Raw genomic sequence first — 18345 nt, 5'->3', positions numbered from 1 at the left:
GAAAGAAAGAAGAAAGAAAGAAAGAAAGAAAATGCCACAGAAGAATATTTAATACCTTGGAAAGGTTTTATTACAAAGTAGACAAGTACTACACTTAGTTAAAAAGCCAAAAAGCCAAGAAGAGATCAAAGTAGACAAGTAAACAAGATTTTATTATAAAGTAGAAACCAGATAATATGTACAGAAATACCACATTAAATTTTGTTTTATTTACATTTAGGTGGAGGGGGAAAATAATGTAAACAAAATGCCATAAAGTCCTGAGTGTTTATCTGAGGTATGGGATGTCAGGTGATTTTTATCTTCTTTTATTAGTTTATCTCTATTTCTCTATTTTCCTTGCATTCCACACTTTTTTTTTTTTTTTTAAAGACAGAGTCTTGCTCTGTGGCCAGGCGGGAGTGCAGTGGCACCATCTCGACTCACTGCAACCTCCACCTCTGGGGTTCAAGCGATTCTCCTGCCTCAGCCTCCTGAGTGGCTGAGACTACAGGTGCATGCTACCACACCCAGCTAGTGTTGTTGTTGTCGTTGTTTTGAGATGGAGTTTCACTCTTGTTGCCCAGGCTGGAGTGCAATGGCGCAATCTCGGCTCACCACAACCTCCGCCTCCCAGGTTCAAGCGATTCTCCTGACTCAGCCACCCAAGTAGCTGGAATTACAGGCATCTACCACCACGCCCAGCTAATTTTGTATTTTTAGTAGAGATGGCGTTTCTCCATGTTGGTCAGGCTGGTTTCGAACTCCCAATCTCAGGTGATCCGCCGGCCTCGGTCTCCCAAAGTGCTGGGATTACAGTCGTGAGCCACCTTGCCCAGCTAGTTTTTGTATTTTTAGTAGAGACAGGGTTTCACCATGTTAGCCAGGCTGTTCTTGATCTCTTGACCTTGTGACCTGCCCACCTCCGCCTCCCAAAGTGCTGGGATTACAGGCGTAAGCCACCACGCCCGGCCCACACTTTTGTAATAAGAAAGAAGCAATTCGGGCCGGCCTCCGTGACTGATGCCTGTTATCCCAGCACTTCGGGAGGTCCAGGCATGAGGACTGCTTCAGCCCGGGAGTTCCAGACCAGCCTAGGCAACATAGTGAGACTGCGTCTCTACAAAAAATACAAAAAATAGCCGGGTGCGGTGACAGTCACCTCTAATCCCAGCTACTTGGGAGGCTAAAGCAGGAGAATCGCTTGAACCCGGTAGGCGGAGGTTGCAGTGAGCCGAGATCGTGCCACTGCTCTCCAGCCTGGACGACAGAGGGAGACGCTGTCTCAAAAAAAAAAAAAAAAAAAAAAAAAAAAAAAAAAAGCAGCAGCAGCAATTTAAATTTACCAAACTAAAGCAGCTTTGCCCCCTAGTGGCTTGTTCATTAAACTGCGTTTAGTCTGAGAAAAGAATGTCATCCACTGAGATTGCAGAGCAGATACCACTGCAGGCTTTTGTCCCAAAGCAGAACTTTCTGGAAGATGTACTTGTCCTTTGGTATGATAAGTGGTTATATCCTAGAGGAGCAGCCTCGGGCTGTCCCTGCCTTAGGATGCCTGGATAGTTAGGTTTGACAAAGGGGAGAAAGATGAGATTGGAATGGGGGGAACTCACTGTCACAGGAGCACCCTCCGGTGACTCAGGGTTTAATGGCCTGGCAGGGACACATGGTGCCAGTACTAATATGCTGCTAGGATTGCTCCTTGAAGCTAGGGAATGGGGGAGTGGGGAGGACAATGTTCTATAATAAATGAAGTGGGTATATCAGAACTGACACTGGAGAAGGCGTCATAAAGCTCAAAATATAAGGTATGTGGAAATGTGAGAATGGAGTTTGATATGGTTTGGATCTGTGTCCCTGCCCAAATCTCATGATGAATTATAATCCCCAATGTTGGAGGTGGGCCAGATGGAAGGTGATTGCATCATGGTGGTGGATTTCTCATGAATGCTTTAGCACCATCCCCCTTGATGCTGTTCCCGTGATAGTGAGTGAATTCTTGCAAGATCTGGTTGTTTAAAAGCGTGTGGCACCTGCCACCCCGCTCTCTCTCTTGCTCCTGCCCTGAGCATGTGATGTGCCTGCTCCCAGTTTGCCTTCCACCATGATTGTAAGCTTCCTGAAGCCTCCCCAGAGGTCAAGTAGATGCTGCCATGCTTCCTGTACAGCCTACAGAACCATGAACCAATTAAACCTCTTTTCTTTGTAAATTACTCAGTCTCAGGTATCTCTTTATAGCAACGCGAGAATGACCTAATACAAAGTTACAACGCGGGACCAGATCCGTTAGACCATGGATCCAAACCATATCAAGCTACCTCCTGACCATGTTCCCTGGGAAGGCTAAGAAGACATTCCTTCACCAGGGGTGCAATGGTAAGCAGACACAACAGCTTTTTTGAGATCAATAGTGGTTGTCTTCTGCAGACCAGAGAGACAGTTAAGAGATGCTGTGGTGCAACTGGGTCTCCCAGTATCAATGCAGATTATAGGATTCCAGAATACAGAAGCCAAATGATGATATTTAACTGACTTAGGTAAGACTGAAGTAATCACCATACTGGGCTGCCATGGAATGGGCTGAGTTGTTTCCTCCCGAAATTCCTATGTTGAAGTCCTAACCCCCAGGACCTCCGGATATGACTGTATTGGGGATACGGTCTTTAAAGAGGTAATCAAGTTAAGATTGCTAAGAGACAATCTTAGTATTGCTTTGATAGCACCTGTGAAATTGGACTGGATTAAAGAATGGTGTTGCTACTAGTTTTTAAATCTTCATGAATGAATGCTGAATGTTGCTATTCATTATGTGAATGTTCTTAAGAAAGGAATTTTAGCATTAGTGGAATTCCTGTAGGTACTTTAGTAAGTCATAACCCATGCAGATACTTAGCAAGAAGCTTAGGGCAGAGATTTGTTTGCCCTTTGCTAGAGCTACAGTAAACATCTGTATAAGATTATTGTTTTCTTTTTTTTTTTTTTTGAGACGGAGTCTTGCTCAGTTGCCCAGGCTGGAGTGCAGTGGTGTGATCTCGGCTCACTGCAAGCTCCAGCTCCCAGGTTCATGCCATTCTTCTGCCTCAGCCTCCTGAGTAGCTGGGACTACAGGCACCCGCCACCACGCCCTGCTAATTTTTTGTATTTTTAGTAGAGACGGGGTTTCACCGTGTTAGCCAGGATGGTCTCGATCTCCTGACCTCGTGATCTGCCCGTCTCGGCCTCCCAAAGTGCTGGGATTACAGGTGTGAGCCACCGTGCCCGGCCTTTTTTTTTTTTTTTTTTGAGGCAGAGCATTACTCTGTCACCCAGGCTGGAGTGCAGTGGTGCAATCTCAGCTCACTTCAACCTTCGCCTCCCAGGTTCAAGCGATTCTTCTGCCTCAGCCTCCTGAGTAGCTGAGACTACAGGCATGCACCACCACTCCTGGCTAATTTTTGTATTTTTAGTAGAGACAGGGTTTCACCATATTGGCCAGGCTGGTCTCGAACTCTTGACCTCGTGATCCACCTGCCTCAGCCTCCCAAAGTGCTGGGATTACAGGCATGAGCTACGGCACCCGGCCAAGATTATTGTTTTCTATTGTAGAAGAAGAGGTTTCTGTTCTGCACATATGGGCTGATGGACCTTGAATAAATCACCTAAGCATTCTGAATCTCTAAAAGTGTCAGTATGAGGAGTCTGTGAGTTAATCCAGGTAAAGTGTGGTGACTGGCAGAGTAAATGTATAATAAATGGAAGCTGTTAAAGTCTTTTTGATAAGGTAATCTATTGCTATTATTAATGATGGCTGAAGAGCAATTTCATACCCTTAAAACCACTAGCTCAGGAAACTGGTGCTCTGAAATGGGGAAATAGAAGATAAATTCTAGCCACACATATTTGTTGAGATTCTAACTCATGCTTAAGTTTTGAGGGAACAAAGAGAGAAAATGTGACCCATGCTCTCCAGGGACTCATAAATCTAGTTGTGGGGAGAATAGATGTATAGACAAAGAAAGAGAAAAGTTAACCCTAATTTATGCTACAGGTAATAATAAATTTACTCTGTGCACGAATGTCCAGGAGAGTTTTCACAGAGAAAGATGACCTCGGCTTTGAAATATGGGTAGGATTTGGACCGGCAGGGAGCAGTAGGAAGAGCTTCTCAGGGAGAGGAAACGGCTAAGCAGAGATCCAGTGGCTGGAATATAATTGGGTGAAGTGGTCTGACTGAAACAGAGGGTTTGTTTCAGGGGCAGACAGTAGGAGATAAGTATGGAGAGGCAGGTTTGAGAAGAACGTGAATCCCAGATAAAGAGTTGTGGACTATACTCTATAGGTATAGGTCCTTAAGGTAAAGGGGGGTGTGTGTGTGTGTGTGTGTGTGTGCACGTGTGGTGTGATAGGATCCTCTTCAACTTAAAGCTATGTACATAATAGGGAAGGGGATCAAGGGTGCTAAACAATCACCTTCTCTATGGAATCTGAGCCAATAAAGAAATATATACAGGAGGGCCAGGTGTGGAGGCTCACGCCTGTAATCCCAGAACTTCGGGAGGCAGAGGTGGCCGGATCACGAGGTCAGGAGTTCGAAACCAGGCTGGCCAACATGGTGAAACCCTGTCTTTACTAAAATACAAAAGTTAACCTGGCATGGTGGCACACTCCTGTAGTCCCAGCTACTCAGAAGGCTGAGGCAGGAGAATTGCTTGAACTCGGGAGGCGGAGGTTGCAGTAAGCTGAGATCGTGCCACTGGCCTGGGAGACAAGAGTGAGACTCTGGGAAAAGAAAAAGAAAGAAAGGAAGGAAGAAAGGAAAGAAAGGAAAGGAAATGAAAAGAAAGGAAAGGAAAGGAAAGGAAGGAAGGAAGGAAGGAAGGAAGGAAGGAAGGAAGGAGGGAAGGAAGGAGGGAAGGAGGGAGGGAGGGAAGGAAGGAAGGAAGGAAGGAAGGAGGGAGGGAGGGAGGGAGGGAAGGAAGGAAGGAAGGAGGGAAGGAAGGAAGGAAGGAGGGAAGGAAGGAAGGAAGGAGGCGGCGGCTCTCCTGGAGGCAGCTAGCATGAGGCTGAGGAGCGCTGAGCTGCGTGTCATGCCCTGCACTGCCCAGACTAGTGAGCAATACAGTTAGGATGGCTAAAGGCGACCCCAAGAAACTAAAGGGCAAGGTGTCTGCTTATGCCTTCTTTGTGCAGATGTGCAGAGAAGAACATAAGAAGAAATACCCAGAGGTCCCTGTCAATTTTGCAGAATTTTCCAAAAAGTGCTCCAGGAGGTGGAAGACGATGTCCAGGAAAGAGAAGTCTAAATTTGATGAACTGGCAAAGACAGATAAAGTACACTATGATCAGGAAATGAAGGATTATGGACCAGCTAAGGGAGGCAAGAAGAAGAAGGATTCTAATACCTTCAAAAGGCCACCATCTGGATTCTTCCTATTCTGTTCAGAATTCCACCCCAAGATAAAATCCACAAACCCTGGCATCTCTATTGGAGACGTGACAAAAAAGCTGGGTGAGATGTAGAATAACTTAAATGACAGTGAAAAGCAGCCTTACATCATTAAGGCGGCCAAACTGAAAGAGGAGTATGAGAAGGATGTGGCTGAGTATAAGTCAAAAGGAAAGTTTGATGGCTCAAAGAGTCCTGATGAAGTTGCTCAGATAAAGGTGGAAGAGGAAGATGAAGAAGACGAGGAGGAAGAAGAGGAGGAGGAGGACAAGGAAGATGAATTTAAAAACTGTTTATCTGTCTCCTTGTGAATACCTTAGAGTAGGGGAGTGCCGTAATTTTTTGTTTTTGTTTTTGTTTATTTTTGAGACAGAGTCTCGCTCTTTCGCCCAAGCTGGAATGCAATGGCGCAATCTCGGCTCACTGCAGCCTCTGCCTCCCAGGTTCAAGCAATTCTCCTTCCTCAGCCTCACGAGTAGCTGGGGATTACGAGCATGCGCCACCATGCCTGGCTAATTTTTGTATTTTTAGTAGAGATGGGGTTTCACCACATCGGCCAGGCTGGTCTTGAACTCCTGACCTCAGGTGATCTGCCCGCCTCAGCCTCTCAAAGTGGGAGGATTACAGGCGCTGCCTGGAGCGCAGTAATGGACACATCTCTTATTTGAGAAGTGTCTGTTGCCCTCATTAGGCCTAACTGCAAAATTTGATCACCATCATATTGTAGTCTCTCAAAGTGCTCTAGAGATTGTCAGTGGTTTACATGATGTGGCCATGGGTGTCCAGAACACCCTGAAACTGTATCAAAGTTGTACATATTTCCAAACATTTTTAAAATGAAAAGGTACTCTGGTGTTCTCCTTACTCTGTGCGCTTTGCTGTTGGTGTGGCAAGGCACTTAATGATGTTTTTGGCTTTTTTTTGGTAAGGTGGTGTTAACTATATGGTTATTGGTTAAAAATCCTGAGTTATCAACTGTGTATATCTATAGTTTGTAAAAAGAACAAAACACCCGAGAAAAATTCTTGATGCTCCTTGCTTGGTGTTGAGGCTGTGGGGAAGATGCCGTAGCACTGGGCATGCAGTGTGAGGCTGGACCTGTTGACTCTGCGGGGGGCATCCATTTAGCTTCAGGTTGTCTTGTTTCTGTATATATTGACATAGCATTCTGCTGCCATCTTAGCTGCGGACAAAGTGGGGTCAGCTGGCTTGAGAAGTTTTTGGGTTTTGTGCGTGTGGTAGTTTTTACACTGTTTGATTTAAAACAAACTATAGAACTCTTCGTTGTCAGCAAAGCAAAGAGCCACTGCATCAATGAAAGTTCAAGAACCTTCTGTACTCAAACACGATTTGCAACATTCTGTTATCCTTTTGTATGTTTAGAATGCTGAAGTGTTTTTGAAGTTAAATAAACAGTATTACATTTTTTAAAAAATGAAATATATACAGAATGAGATAGGAGTTAAAGTGTGAGCTTTGCTAATATTAATGCTGTATTGGAGAACATAGAAGAGCCCCAAGGCCAAAATGGACTTCCTACTTCTTCCTCCTCGTTTAGACAGAATTAACCATCCAGCCACAGGCAGGAGAAGCCATGACCTGGTCACAGAAGCAGGAAACAGAATATTTGACATTTGTACAGACAAATGGAGCAAGAGGTCAGATCATTTATTTGCAGTGACTTTGAACATATTAACCTGGCCCAGAATTGGGACCAACGAAAGGCAGACCATCATAAGTATTAGTTACTCCTCCTCCTGTGGGGAGAAGCAAATAAACAGTAGAGAGGGAGTCGAAATGTGCCTCCTAGGCCGGGCGCGGTGGCTCACTCCTGTAGTCCCAGCACTTTGAGAGGCTGAGGCAGGTGGATTACCTAAAGTCGGGAGTTTGAGACCAGCCTGGCCAACATGGTGAAACTCCGTCTCTACTAAAAATGCAAAAATTAGCCTGGCATGGAGGTGGGTGCCTGTAATCTAAGCTACTCAGGAGGCTGAGGCAGAAGAATCACTTGAGCCCAGGAGACAGAGGTTGCAGTGAGCCGAGATCACACCACTGTACTCCAGCCTGGGTGACAGAGCGAGACTCTTTCTCAAAAAATAATAATAAAATTAAATTAAAATTAAAAACAAATGTGCCTCCTAGAGAGTACTGAAGTTGCCTCTCCTCTATGGAAACATGAGTACTGGAGTAAGAGTCTCTCTCACCTAAAGCAATGGACCCTCTTCAAAGAAAAACAAGTTTGAATAGAATTTTAGGATGTTAATGGACTCTTTAGGAGTTCATGGACTCAAGTATAAAGATCACTGATGTAGACAATAAGTCAACTTTTTTTGTTGTTGTTGTTTTTTGAGACGGAGTCTCGCTCTGCCGTCCAGGCTGGAGTGCAGTGGTGCGATCTCGGCTCACTGCAAGCTCCACTTCCCGGGTTCACGCCATTCTCCTGCCTCAGCCTCCAGAGCTGCTGGGACTACAGGCGCCTGCCACCGCACCCGGCTAATTTTTTGTATTTTTAGTAGAGACGGGGTTTCACCGTGTTAGCCAGGATGGTCTCGATCTCCTGACCTCGTGATCCGCCCGTCTCGGCCTCCCAAAGTGCTGGGATTACAGGCGTGAGCCACCGCGCCTGGCCAAGTCAACTTTTTAAAGTAGGAAAATGAACTAGCAGATTTATTCACGACAGCCCAAAATTGGAAGCAACCAAAATGTCTTTCAGTTTTTAAATGGTGAAACAAACCATGGTACACACATACCATGGAATACTACTCAGTAATAAAAAAGGAAAGAACTTTTGGCATATAAAACAACTCAAATTACTCTCCAGGGAATTACATTGAGTGAAAAAAAGGCAATCTCAAAAGGTTACATACTGTACAATTCCATTTACATAATAGCCCTGAAATGACAAATTATAGAGATGGAGAACAGGGTTGTGGTTGCCAGGGCTTAAGGACGCTGGAGAAGGGAGGGGGATGGCTGTTGCTATAAAAGGTTAGCACAATCAGCCAGCATGTTGGCTCATGCTTGTAATGCCAGCCCTTTGGGAGGCTGAGGAGTTCGAGACCAGCCCGGGCAACATGGTGAAACCACATCTCTACAAAAAATACAAAAATTACCTAGCCATGGTGGTGTGCACCTATAGTCCCAGCTACTTGGGAGGCTGATGCTGGAGAATCGCTTGAGCCCAGGAGGCAGAGGCTGCAGTAAACTGAGATCACGCCACTGCACTCCAGCCTGGATGACAGAGTGAGACCCTGTCAAAAAAAAAAAAAAAAAAAAAAAAAAAAAAAAAAGGTTACCACAAGGGATCTTTGTGATGGAACTGTTCTGTTTCATGACTGCGGTGGTGGTCACGTGTATCTACATGTGATAAAATTGCATAGGATTAAATACACACACACACGCACACATAAAACTGATGAAATCAAATAAGGTCAATGGATTGTACCAATGTCAATTTCCTGGTTGTGACAGTGTCCTGTAGTGACACAAGATGTGACCATGGGGGTAATTTGGTGAAGGGTATGTGGGATCTCTCTGTTTCATTTCTTACAACTGCATGTGAATCTACAATTAAATTAAAAAGGTGTTTTGTTTTCGTTTTTGAGACATGGTCTCACTCTGTCACCCAGGCTGGAGTACAGTGGTGATAATTTTTATTTTTTAAACATTTTTTTATAAAAGCTTTCTGGCACCGGGCACAGTGGCTCATGCCTGTAATCCCAGCACTTTGGGTGGCTGAGGCAGACAGATCACTTGAGGTTAGGAGTTAAAGACCAGCCTGGCCAACATGGCAAAATCCCGTCTCTACTAAAAACACAAAAGTTAGCCGGGAGCAGTGGTGGGTGCCGGTAATTCCAGCTACTCAGGAGGCTGAGGCAGGAGTATCACTTGAATCCGGGAGGCGGAGGTCACAGTGAGCCAAGATCATGCCATTACACGCCAGCCTGGGTGACAGAGCTAGACTCTGTCTCAGAAAAAAAAAATAATGAGGAAAATAAATAAAAAATAAATAAGGTTTTTGAAGAGATGAGGTCTGGCTATGTTCCCCAGGCTGGTCTCAAACTTTTGGCCTCAAGCAATCCTCCTGCCTCTGCCTCCCAGAGTACTGGGATTACAGGTGTGAACCACCGTGCCCAGCCTGCAACCCATTTTTTATTGACATTTTTACCGCACTCAATACCCTTTAGGGTTAAAAACAGTAATTCTCTTCTCGTTTAATTCATAAAACATTAGGTGGATCTATAGGGAATTATATAGAAAAAATATATATGTATACAATAAGTGCTCTTTATTTCTCTTTGGTTTCTTAACACAAAAGACATGCATTCCATAAATAAAATGAAATAAGATTTTCTGGGAAACAACAAATTGGGACCAGGCACAGTGGCTCACGCCTGTAATCCTAACATTTTGGGAGGCTGAGGTGGGTGGATCACCTGAGGTCAGGAGTTCGAGACCAGCCTGGCTAACATGGTGAAACCCTTTCTCTACTAAAAATACAAAAAACAAACAAACAAACCAAAAAACAATAGCCAGGTGTGGTGGCGGGAGCCTGTAATCCCAGCTACTGGAGAGGCCAAGGCAGAAGAATCACTTGAACCCGGGAGGCAGGGGTTGCAATGAGCCGAGATCGTGCCATTGCTCTCCAGCCTGGGTGACGAGCAAAACTCCATCTCAAAAAAAAGAGTGTGAGAATATTGGTGTTCGTTCACTTGTGCTTGAAGCCCAGCTCAAAGCACTGGCTTCATCTCACTTGGAAACACTGACCTCAGAAGTTACACTGACACAGCAGTGTAACTTCTACACCAAGAGGTAAGAGTGGACTCAGGAAGGCCACTACAAGAGCTGCGTACTGGTCGGGCATGGTGGCTTATGCCTGAATCCCAGCACTTTGGGAGACCAAGGCGGGCGGGTCACCTGAGGTCAGGAGTTCGAGACCATCCTGGCCAGCATGGCGAAACCCCATCTCTACTAAAAATACAAAAATTAGCCCATCATGGTGGTGGTCGTCTGTAATCCCAGCTACTCCGGAGGCTGAGGCAGGGAGAATTGCTTGAACCCGGGAGGTGGAGGTTGCAGTGAGCTGAGATCATGCCATTGCACTCCAGCCTGGGCTCTGTCAAAAAAAAAAAAAAAAAAAAAAAAAAAAAAAAAAAAAAAAGCAGCATACTGTGGGAAACTGAAAACTGATCTTCCCCAATGGCAAAATCTAGGCTAGCATCCTAAGGACCAAGCAAAGTCCATTTCACAATCCAGGCTTGTCAGTACTACTTTAAATTCACAAAAGTAAGGGGCTTATAATAATAAGATGGGCACTGATATGTTCCTAACAGGAAACGCAGACCACAATCTCCTTCTGAGTCTACCTCTGTAGGCAAACCAGGAGGGAGGGAGAAATGCTGGCGCTCCACCATGAGCCATATTGAATATCAGATTGTTAAGTCTTTTAACATGAAAACATCATTTGTAAGTGCCCGTAGCAGAGGCCCAGCTCCTGAGTTGCAGATGACAAAAAATAAAAAATAAATAAATAAAACTTCCCTCTGAATACATGGCAATTGCCTGATGGCCTTGGGGTCTGGGAGATGCCCCAAGCACCACATTGTGCCTTTCTCAGCAGGCTTCCAAGTCAGCGCAGGTAGGTAGCAAAGAACAGGTAAACAACCAGGTGGAGATTGAGAACCCTAAGTCCCAGTCTTGGGTTAAAGGAATTGTATCATCTTTTAGTCTCTAGTGGAAGAATTTTAGACAACCAGAGTTTGGCAGCAGCAGCTGAAAGCCCCACAGCCCAGAGCACTGGTAATAGAACATTTGGGCCTCACTGTGCTACATTAAGGTCCCGTCCAGGGAGAAAGAGAAAGTAGCATGGAATCTCTTCAAGAGGGCATTTGTCAAGATTAGAAGAAGAAACATAAAATGTGTTCTTTGCAGCAGCAAAAGATTGTTTCAGCCTTTGGTTCTTCTTGTTATAAAGCCACCTTTGCTTGAATGTAAAGGTCCATCTTCTTGCTGGTCAGCCGGCCAAGGGCTGAAAGCATGCTACACCACTGGAATTGGTAAATGGAAGCAGGAACAGGGAAACAGCAGGCAGACAAGGTCACCAGACAAAGCCAGCCCATGGTTGGTTAGAAGAAGCAAGCCCTAGCCGGGCGCGGTGGCTCAAGCCTGTAATCCTAGCACTTTGGGAGGCCAAGGCGGGAGGATCATGAGGTCAGGAGATCGAGACCATCCTGGCCAACATGGTGAAATCCCATCTCTACTAAAAATACAAAAATTAGCTGGGCGTGGTAGTACGCGCATGTAATCTCAGCTACTTGGGAGAGTGAGGCAGGAGAATCACTTGAACCAGGGAGTCGGAGGTTGCAGTGAGCCGAGACTGTGCCACCTGCACTCCAGCCTGGGCGACAATGCAAGACTCCCTCTAAAAAAAAGAAGAAGAAGAAGAAGAGGAAGAGGAAGAGGAAGAGGCAGCAATCCCTTGCTTAGGTTCTAGAGGCACAGATGGTCAATGTGCCACAGAAGCATCACAATTGAGAAGAATTATCCAAGAGTGATAGGCAAGTGGGAATCTGGCCAGTCCTGCTGTTTCCTGCTAGTCAAAAAAGGAAGGAATGTAACTGAGAGTGAGGAATCTGAATGAGTACCACAGGAACATCCGGGGCCTTCAGCAACAGCTGAGAGTTCCCACCTAGAAGAGTGGCAGTAGTTAGGCCGGTTTGCTTAGCCTGTGATTTAAAAAGTCCTCTAACAGTGAGTTTGAAAAACCCCATGAGCACCTTACTACAGGACCAGTTGAGAATGCATTGATTCCAGACATGTAAGGCCTCAGCACTCTGGGTTCTGAATCTGCGAGTGGATACTGCTTTTCTCTTGGTTGATGGTTTTCCATTTAAACACACACACACACACACACACACACACATTTTTTAAGTTCTGGGATACATGTGCAGGGTGTGCAGGTTTGTTACATACGTAAACGTGTGCCTTGGTGGTTTGCTGCACCTATCAACCCATCACCTACGTATTAAACCCAGCATGCGTTAGCTATTGATCCTGATGCTCTCCCTCCCCCTGCCACCCCAGCAGGCCCCGGTGTGTGTTGTTCCCTTCCCTGTGTTCATGTGTTCTTATTGCTCAGCTTCCATTTATAAGTGAGAACATGCAGTGTTTGGTTTTCTGTTCCTGCATTAGTTTGCTGAGGATAATGGCTTTCAGCTTCATCCATGTCCCTGCAAAGGACATGATCTCATTCCTTTTTATGGCTGCATAGTATTCCATGATGTATATGTGCTACATTTTCTTTATCCAGTCTATCATTGATGGGCATCGGGTTGATTCCATGTCTTTGCTATTGTAAACACATATATTTATTTGCCCTTAGTGTCCTTTATATTTTTTCTTCCTGCAAAATACGTTAATGTTAAAAAAGAAAAAAAAATCTTTTCAGTTTATTTCAAGTGTTTCTTTGTTTAAATGTCCTTCAGTTTATTTCAAGTATCTTTTTTTTTTTTCCAGTTTCTTCTGGACAAGATGAAAAAGACCTTACTGAAAATGCAAAATTAGGCATGAGAAAAACTTCTGTTCCCCCTCCTGACGCAGTGATAAGGGAATTCTTCATGCTCTACAATGGAAGAAAGAACAGGCTTGTGAGCAGCCAGTACATCGCTATAGCTGCATCATCACAGGCAGTAAGAACATTTGGATTGTGTCCTTTCTCTCCCAGTTACACCTCACAGTTTCCAACAGGTTTGGCCACTGCAACCTCCTCATGGCAAATTGGCCACAACATGGCTGGAGAACAAGCAGGCGAGGAGGAGTGTCAGATGGAAGGCCTTCTGCAAATGGGCAGCCTACAGAACTGTGATGGGTAGGAGCCAGGCTTGGATGGAGCCTGTGTCTGTGTGGACCAGCAAAGCAGTTCCATGTCACCAGGTGCAGGGCTACAGGGTCTTCTGTCCTGTGCTGTGCATCTTGATGACCTAGGCCTGAAGGTCACAAGGACAGCACAGTGAGGACTTAAGCACCTGGAAAAATCAACATGCAGCGAGCTCACGTTTCACAACATCTTCTGGTCCACCAACTCTCCCAAGAGGAATTGTCGTTGGAAGAATGCACTTAACGTTTGTTCAAATGTTTTTGTTTTTGTTTTTGTTTTTGTCAGGGGAGGCAGACGGAGTCTCACTCTGTTACCCAGACTGGAGTGCAGTGGTGCGATCTTGGCTCACTGCAACCTCCACTCCCCAGGCACAAGTGACCCTTCTACCTCAGTCTCCTCAGTAGTTGGGACTACAGGCATGCAACATCACGCCCGGTTAATTTTTGTATTTTTAGTGGAGACAGGGTTTTGCCATGTTGCCCAGGCTGGTCTCCAATCGTGACCTCAAGTGATTCACCTGCCTCAGCCTCCCAAAGTACTGGGATTACAGATGTGAGCCACCGAGCCTGGCCAAAAGAGATTTATTATTATTTTTTTCTCTGGGTGGTAGAAATGCCAGTGGTTTTATTTTCTTTTTACTGATACACATTTTCTGCAATGGTATGGTATTAATTGTGTTAAAAAACAAAAACAAAAACAAAAAAAAACAAGAAATGATAAAAGGTGTTTTTCAAAGGACCCCAGTCCCATTTATAAGGCAAATAATGGGACTGGGGTCCTTTGAAAAACACCATCAATCATTTCTTTTTTTCTTTCTTTCTTTCTTTTATTACACTTTAAGTTCTGGGATACATGTGCAGAACGTGCAGTTTTGTTACATAGATGTACACGTGCCATGGTGGTTTGCTGCACCCATCAACCCATCGCCTACATTAGGCATTTCTCATAATGCTGTCCCTCCCCTAGCCCCCCACCCCCTGACAGGCCCCAGTGTGTGATCTTCCCCTCCCTGTGTCCATGTGTTCTCATTGTTCAACTCCCACTTATGAGTGAGAACATGCAGTGTTTGGTTTTCTGTTCTTGTGAGTCTGCTGAGAATGATGGTTTCCAGCTTCACACAAACTCATTCTTTTTTATGGCTGCATAGTATTCCACGGTGTATATGTGCCACATTTTCTTTATCCAGTCTATCATTGATGGACACTTGGGTTGGTTCCATTCAAGACCAACTTGAGGAGGCAGTCTGACTCTTAGCAGAGCTCGAATGCTGTGCTGGGAGGTCTGCTGCTCTCTTCAAAGCTGTCAGGCAGGGATCTTTAAGTCTGCTAAAGCTGCACCCACAGCCACCCATTTCCCCAGTTGCTCTGTCCCAGGGAGATGGGATTTTTATCTATAAGTCCCTGACTGGGGCTGCTGCCTTTTTCTTTCAGAGATGCCCTGCCCACAGAAGAGAAATCTGGCAGTCTGACCACAGCAGCCTTGCTGAGCTGCAGTGGGCTCCACCCAGTTCAAACTTCCCAGTGGCTTTGTTTACACTGTGCGTATAAAACCATGTACTCAAGCATCAGCAATGGCGGACGCCCTTCCCCTCACCAAACTCCAGCATCCCAGGTCAATCTCAGACTGCTGCTGTGCTGGCAGAGAGAATTTCAAGCCGGTGGATCTTAGTTTGTTGAGCTCAGTGGGGGTGGGACCTGCCCAGCCAGACCACTTGGCTCCCTGGCTTCTGCACCCCTTTTCCGGAGGAGTGAATGGTTCTGCCTCACTGGCATTCCAGGCGCCACTGGGGTATGGAAAAAAAGAACTCCTGCAGGCCCGGCGCGGTGGCTCACGCCTGTAATCCCAGCACTTTGGGAGGCTGAGGCAGGCGGATCATGAGGTCAGGAGATCAAGACCATCATGGCTAACACAGTGAAACGCCATCTCTACTAAAAAATACAAAAAATTAGCCAGTCCTGGTGGCAGGCACCTGGAGTCCCAGCTACTTGGGTGGCTGAGCCGAGAGAATGCCCTGAACCCGGGAGGCGGAGCTTGCAGTGAGCTTAGATCCCACCACTGCACTCCAGCCTGGGCGACAGTACGAGACTCCGTCAAAACAAAACAAAACAAACATAAAATTCCTGCAGCTAGTTGGGTGTCTGCTCAAATGGCTGCGCAGTTTTGTGCTTGAAACCCAGGGCCCTGGTGGGGTGGGCACTGGAGGGATTCTCGTGGTGTGTGGGTTGTGAAGACTGTGGGACAAGTGCAGTGTCTGTGCTGGAGTTCCTCAGGCTTAGTCCCTCAGGCTTCCCTTGGGTAGGGGTGAAAATTCCCCGACCTCTTGCACTTCCTGGGAGAGGCAGTGCCCCACCCTGCTTCGGCTCGCCCTCCCTGTGCTGCACCCACTGTCCAACCAGTCCCAATGAAATGAACCGGGTACCTCAGTTGGAAATGCAGAAATCACCCACCTTCTGCGTTGATCTCACTGGGAGCCACACGTGGGCGCTGTTTCTATTCGGCCATCTTGCCAGCAATCGAGATTTATTTTTATAATGAATTAGTTCACACAATTATGGGGTCTGGCAAGGTGAAAGATCTGCAGTGTGAGTAGACAACCTGGAGGCCCAGGAGAGCTGATAATTTAGTTCCAGTCCAAAGGCCCGCAGGCTGGAGACTTAGGGAGAGTTAATGTTTCAGGCCAGTGGCAGAAAAAAAGTCAATGTCCCAGATTGAAGATCATCACGCAGGAAGAATTCTCTCTTACTCAGGGAACGGTCAACTTTTTTGTTCTATTCGGGCTTTCACCTGTTGAATGAGGCCCACTCACATTAAAAAGGGCAATCTGCTTTACTCAGCCTACTGATTTAGATACTATACTCATGCAGGGACACCCTACAGGCTGGGTGCAGTGGCTCACACCTGTAATCCCAGGGCTATGTGAGGCTGAGGTAGGAGGATCACTTGAGCCCAGGAATTCGAGACCAGCCTGAGCAACAGGGCAAGACCGTGTCCATACAAAAAAGTTAAATTAGCCAGAAGTGTTGGCATGCACCTGTAATTCTACCTGCTTGGGAGGCTGAAATGGGAGGATTGCTTCCTCCTGGGAGGCTGTGGCTGCAGTAAGCTATAGTTATACTTCAGCACTCCAGCCTAGGCAACAGAGCAAGAGCAAGACCCTATCTCTGTATTAAAACACACACACACACCTTTGCAGACACCCTAGAATAATGCTTGACCAAACCCTCTTGACTCCATGGCCTAGTCAACTGACACATAGAACTATTGCCTAAAAATGATTTGAACATCACTGACCTAGTGATGAGAAATGTGAAGCCAGCGAGCAGTAGGTCTTTGATCTTCAAATCTTCCTTATTGAATTTATTTTGCTGTTTGAGTTTAGGTGCCAGCCTTCATTCCCTTGTGGAGGCTGCAGAGGAGAATCAGTTTCCTAGTTTTGTGTAGCTTCTAGAGGTCACCACATTCCTTGGCTCATGACTGACCCACTTTCTCTATCTTCAAAGGCATAGGTTTAGCCTTTCTCATATCAAATCACTCTGACACAAATTTCCCTGCCTCCCTTGTTTATTTATAAGGATCCTTGTGATTATATTGGGCCCACCTGGATAATCCAGGATGCTCGCTCCTTCTCAAAGTCAGCTGATTAGCAACCTTAATTCCACCTACAACCTTAATTCTTCAGTTAACGAAAAAAAACAAACTCTAAAAGATTTTAAAGAGACTTATTCTAAGCCAACATGAGTGATTGGGGCCCAGGAAGACACACAAATCCAAGAAGCCTTGAGTAAGTGGTCATGAGGCAGTTAGGTCACAACTCTGTTTCATATATTTCAGGGAAGTAGAAGTTACAGGCAAAGTCGTAAATCAACACATGGAGTTTATACATTGGTTTGGCCAAAAAAAGCTGGATATTTTGAAGTGGGGGTTTACAGGTCATAGGTGGCCTCTGAGATTCGTTAACTTGCAGTTAGTTAAAGGAGTAAAGCTCTGTCTAAAACTTGGGGGTCAACAGAAAGGAATGTTTTAAGATAAGGATGCTATGTCGCAAGATCGATGACCAGCAACTGCAATTTAACCTTTGACTTGCGTAGCCTTAGGTCTTGTTTATAATTGGGTATCTTAGTCATAAAGAGTCTGTTTTGTCAGTGTTATGATCTCTATTTTAACATTAATGCTGGTCAGTTGTTGTGCCTAAGCTCCAAAAGGGTGGGGGTATAACAAGACATGTTCAATCTCACTTCTTGTCATGGCCAGGAATTCACTCTTTAAGATTTTTGCCGGAGGTCCCCTTAGCCAAGAGGCAGTCCCTTCGGTCGGTGAAGGGACTTTGGATTCTTTTAGCTTACACCTCCTTACCATGTAATATATTCACGGATGTTGAGAGTTACAAAATGGGTATCTTTGGGGGTCCGTTATTCTGCCTGCCACAATATTCATGCCAGGGACATCTGAAAGAGCCTCTCCCTTCACACTACTGACCTGTTTCCAGAGTGACATTGGCTCCCTGGCTCAGGGCCATTTTCTGGCATCTGGGCCCTTCTACAATAGAGCCTTCCGGTAACAGAGCCTTCCGTACTTAGCCAGTGTTATCTTCTCAGAATTTCTTCTTTTACTGGTTTTCTTGCCTAGAAAGTGGTTCTTGCAGCCAGGTGTGATGGCTCACACCTGTAATCCCAGCACTTTGGGAGGCCAAGGCGGGTTGGTCACGTGAGGTCACGAGTTTGAGACCAGCCTGGCCAACATGGCAAAACTCCGTCTCTACTAAAAATACAAAAACTTAGCCGGGCATGGTGGTGGGCACCTGTAATCCCAGCTAGTTGGGAGGCTGAGGCAGGAGAATTGTTTGAACCCAGGAGGCGGAGGTTGCAATGAGCTGAGATAGCGCCATTGCACTCCAGCCTGGGTGACAGAGTAAGACTCTGTCAAGAAAGAAAAAGGAAGGAAGGAAGGAAGGAAGGAAGGAAGGAAGGAAGGAAGGAAGGAAGGAAGGAAGGAAGGAAGGAAGGAGAGGGAGGGAGGGAGGGAGGGGGAGAGAGAGAGAGAGAGAGAGAGAAAGAGAAAGAAAGAA

At 45.8% G+C, this 18345-nt stretch overlaps 1 long non-coding RNA gene and 1 pseudogene across 1 annotated transcript; one reads left to right on the top strand and one right to left on the bottom strand.

Annotated features, from left to right (window-relative positions):
* Positions 1 to 5001: 5001 nt before the first annotated feature.
* LOC126945898 (high mobility group protein B3-like) lies at positions 5002 to 5715 on the top strand (annotated as a pseudogene).
* A 7153-nt stretch (positions 5716 to 12868) lies between these two features.
* On the bottom strand, positions 12869 to 16678 carry LOC126946457 (uncharacterized). The gene is made up of 3 exons (XR_007722671.1): positions 16572 to 16678; positions 15728 to 16064; positions 12869 to 13389 (listed from the first exon to the last, which is right to left on the bottom strand). It is a non-coding gene; the product is annotated as an uncharacterized LOC126946457 (long non-coding RNA).
* Between the last annotated feature and the right edge of the window lie 1667 nt (positions 16679 to 18345).

Source organism: Macaca thibetana, chromosome X (assembly GCF_024542745.1).
Source record: "Macaca thibetana thibetana isolate TM-01 chromosome X, ASM2454274v1, whole genome shotgun sequence".
In the NCBI taxonomy this organism is placed as follows: domain Eukaryota; kingdom Metazoa; phylum Chordata; class Mammalia; order Primates; family Cercopithecidae; genus Macaca; species Macaca thibetana.
Note: the sequence above shows the minus strand (reverse complement) of the source record. Positions and strands in the feature narration are given on the sequence as shown.